The sequence below is a fragment of the Haplochromis burtoni genome, unplaced genomic scaffold (assembly GCF_018398535.1).
Source record: "Haplochromis burtoni strain Fernald_Lab_line unplaced genomic scaffold, NCSU_Asbu1 Contig_92, whole genome shotgun sequence".
Classification (NCBI taxonomy): domain Eukaryota; kingdom Metazoa; phylum Chordata; class Actinopteri; order Cichliformes; family Cichlidae; genus Haplochromis; species Haplochromis burtoni.
Window position 1 is genome coordinate 808,049 of NW_024582453.1, and position 4,352 is coordinate 812,400.

General features: G+C 38.3%; 1 protein-coding gene across 21 annotated transcripts in view; it reads right to left on the reverse strand.

The window, feature by feature from the left end:
- The window catches only part of ptprk (protein tyrosine phosphatase receptor type K), a 105,581-nt gene that overhangs the window by 93,812 nt on the left and 7,417 nt on the right, over positions 1 to 4,352 (reverse strand). The gene's annotated exons all lie outside the window — the stretch shown is intronic.

Consider the following 4,352-nt stretch of genomic DNA (forward strand, 5'->3'; position numbering starts at 1 on the left):
CAGAGAGGGGGTAGGGTTTGATAAACGTTGTGTTACTCTGTTTAGGTTAGTGGGCCATAAATTCCAAAGGGGGTAGGGTGGTAAATGAAGCTTTAGGATAGAGTTTACGGATAGAGGCTTACTTGGAAATGCTCCGTGAGAACAGGCGAGAGAGCTTGTTTGACTAAACTGACTGAGTTTGTTCTGACTTCACCAGACACGGTGGAGTCTGCATAGTATCCGCATCGCAGCGGAGTGCGTATATGTGTATGTGAGGGAACATCAGCTTAAATAAGAATTTCAGGGCATCCTCCCAATGAAAACCTTGCATGTCCTATTTTGGAGCTCTTCATTTTGTGTTGCTCTGAAGCTGTCCGTTGGGAATTTCACTGCACTACCTTTTCTTTTATATCTCTTCCAGCGAAAGGCCACATTATTTGTTCTGAGAGGTAAAGTTCTGTAATCGAATCAGCAGAACTCATGATCAGAGGTTGCCGCAGATGAATCGGCGCTGCTCACTTGTGCTCAAACACTAACAAATGCCTGGGGGAGTAACGGTCTCAATGGATGTTTTAAGCCTGCAATATATGGAAACCGTGGAAAAACTATTGTTTAGTTTCATGAATGCATACATATAAATCTCAAAAGGTTGGCCTTTAGGAGGTTGAAACTCAGCAGGCAACCCTGGCTCCTCTCAGTTATAGCTGTTGGAGTTGTTGCATAGCTTAATTTTGATATACGACACTAACACAGTGCTATGTTTACAGATTCTAATCCCTGAAAAGTATGCATTTAAATTGTAATTGCTCATAGAAGATTTTTGTGAAGAGCACAGTTTAGTGTGCCTTCATTATGGTTGATTTTATGGGTACTGTAACAGAACCCGGTGCTAAATTGTGAAAGACCAAAGTACAGAAAAGCTCCAACATTTCAGTTCTGCTCTTTGCAATAGAGGCTGCATTAGGCAGGGTCAGCTTTCTCTTTGATATGCTGAAGAACAGTGCAGAAGATACACAGATGCACTGCTATTAGTGTCAATGGTGGAGAGAATTAAACATTCGAAAGTGTGGTTACACTTTACTAGAGTCAGTGCTGACAATGCTCACTGCCACAGCAACAGGTGGCAGAAACATGAGCAATCTGGCAACTATAAAAGTATATTACGGTACAATACAAAGGTTCCGAAATTCAAATCTTTAGAGATGGGAATGTATTGATTGGTTTTTTGATTCTGATATCCATCAAGTGATACCCAGTCTGCACCCATGAGTACATTGGTTTCGCTTGCTATATTTATACACCCTCTTCATGAAAAGTCCTTTCAAAATGTGACATGTCTGATGGAAGAGCAGGGTTGTGAAAAGGTATGAAAGCCACAGATTTACTGTATTACATGTCAGAAGCTAGGAAAAACATGTCCATCACTAGGCAACATCTTTGCAGTGCAACTAACATTCGCAAAATCCAAAGACATTCAATTTACAAAGCAAAGAAATCAGCAAACCCTCACTTTTAAGATGGTAAAAATTGGTCATTTTAGCTTGTAAAAAAGCTTAAACAACCACAACGTAATCAATTTTTCTGTCATTTCATTTGATATTTATTCATTGCTTAATTAAATGTTTCATCATTTCTATTTAATTTAATCTGCCTGCCCTTGGGCTCAGATTTCTGCAGAATATCTTTCTAAACAAGATAGCGAAAGCATTATGACTGCAGACATTAAAGGGTTGGGAGACACCTACTTATCGCCCACTTAATTGCAGAGTTTGATTTTCCTTATACAAATGAAGTTTTATACAGTAGTTTTAGAATAATTTCCTTTAAAGAGTAATGACAACGGGTGTATGTAAAATATGTAAAGAGTAAATATTAGCATATCACTTTATCACAGGCGATATTTTGAAAAACAAGGCTAACACGACCCAGCTAGAAAACTGACAGACAGACAGATGTTCAACATTTAAATGTCTGTCTTCAGACTCCCACACACAGTCTGTCTGTTAGCATGATTGACTGTATGATGTGTATACGCAGTCACTGTCACGCTGACCATGTGTCTACAGTCATCTGCAGTAAGGAGAGACACACACAGGCTGGCAGGCAGACAGACAGACTAAACGTCAGATTAGAGTGGCAGACAGACAGATTTGACAGGGGAAAAAAAACATTGTGTACCACTATTTGGAGGGAAAAGATAGCTCGGGAATATCTCCCGGAAGATTGAAATCTCTGTTCACACAGAGGAGCGGCAGTGTGGGGATGTGAAGATACATGGTCAGGGATGGAGATGATAATCTTAATGGACTGGTCGTCTATCTGTAAGCCATTGATTCACACACAAACATGTAAGGGAAGGTTTAAATATCTCAAAAGCCTTCTCCAACTTCTGATTTGAAATCAGCTTACAGAAGGGAGGAGAATTATTGGAAATGAATTTGAGGACAGTGAAAACATGTCTCTATAATTTTAGGACATATTGTTAAAATGATTGTAGCAGAATATCCCGTAGGATTTTACCTAGAGATAATACACACAGATAAGCAATAAGCCTTTACATGGAATATTGCACATTGACGGCTTATGACTACTTTTGTGTGCATTTGTGTGTTCCTGTGTGTGCATTCATGACAGATGTCTTCATAACTGGAATAATAGAAACCACTTCTGCCAGGCCCCAGAGCTACACAGGCACATACACACAGGAGCCCTTTGGCTATCCCATCCACCTGAAGGTTGGCATAATCATGCATAACACACACAAAGTTGGGCTGTCACATCTACTCAAAGTACAGGTTAACTGCGGCCTTAAGCAAAGTCTGTCTCATTAAATATACTTTGTTTACATAGCTTAAGTTTTTCTTATAAAGCATAAAAGATAACAAAACTACTTTACATTTTTTAGGGAAGATAACTAACTGTTGTATAAACTAACACTAAGAAGTAAGAGAGGTTGAGAACTTAAAATGTGCCAGATTAAGACCATGGGTTACACTTTAACCGAGAGTCATCGGGAAATCCCAGACTCAGTGGGTTGACTGGATCATTAAACATTTACTGAACATGAAAGGCGGGAACTGGTCACTGTGACAAGAGGAACAGTGGAGATTTGCTGTAAAGTTTCCACCCCAAAGTGAAACATGCCATAATCAGTTTGTAACCTTATAACTGTACTTCAATGCCACCTATATACTTATAATTAAGAGTTAGTTAATGAACAACCCTTTCTTCAAAGACCCTTGCCTTGCCAAAAACCACCTCCAAAATTTAAATGAGTCTTCCTGGGAAATGGGAAAAGGTGCTTCATACAGGAGTGACCCTGAAAAGCACAAAACGAAACCATGACAAGCTTGAATATGTTACTATATGCATTTCATTACAAAGGACTCTGACTTTGAATTATTACTACCATTAACAATATAATATAATATATAATACAATATAATAACAGAGCACAACTATGATCCGAGCCTAAGGCCTGCAGACTTTGCCTTCATGTTGCCAGGAAGTTTAAAGTGAGCAACAATAAAGATTACATTAGAAAAGAGCATTTAATTTCTAATGTAATCAGTTTTGTTGCTAGAGTATAAATACATTCCTGAAAAGTGAAAACAAATACAAAGCATCATGTCTTGTCTCACAATCAAGACTCTCTGTTATTTGTGCCAAAAATTGTATTTATTTACAATCGAGTGAGGAACCTGGAAACCTGGAAAGGGTCTGATACTAAAATTACGATTGATTAGACACTTGTTTGCAAAAGTATCGATACCAACAAGCACATCAAAACTTGGCAAAGCATCTGACACCTGAGAGGAGAGGTCAGTAAAGCTCCATTTCAGCAACATTCAAGTATTAAACAGTATATCGTAAATGTTAAATGCTAACACTATTATGACAACACAACCATTACCTCACCTCCAATAAACCAGCAGTTTACTAATCCGTTATAACAAATATTCTTCACTTGGGGCCTATGTTCAGTGAAATCTACAAAATTCTGCCAGAGTAGATGTAGAATCTGCCAAAACCATTTTAAAAAACTTGTACTCCTTAATATGATTTGACAGTATTTCTATCCCACTGGGCATCCGATTGGTCTCTATTATTTTTATACTGAATAACGTCTGCATTGGAACATAGCATTCCTACGTTAGTTTTCAGGGATTGATTAAAGTGGCACTCTACAAAATGATCTATCTATCTATCTGCAGTGTGAAGAGTGGGTAGCATATCTTACAAACTTGTAACCTTCACAACCAAAGGACAACTCCTTTATTAAGGAGAGACAGAAGAGAAGAGAAGAGAAGAGAAGAGAAGAGAAGAGAAGAGAAGAGAAGAGAAGAGAAGAGAAGAGAAGAGAAGAGAAGAGA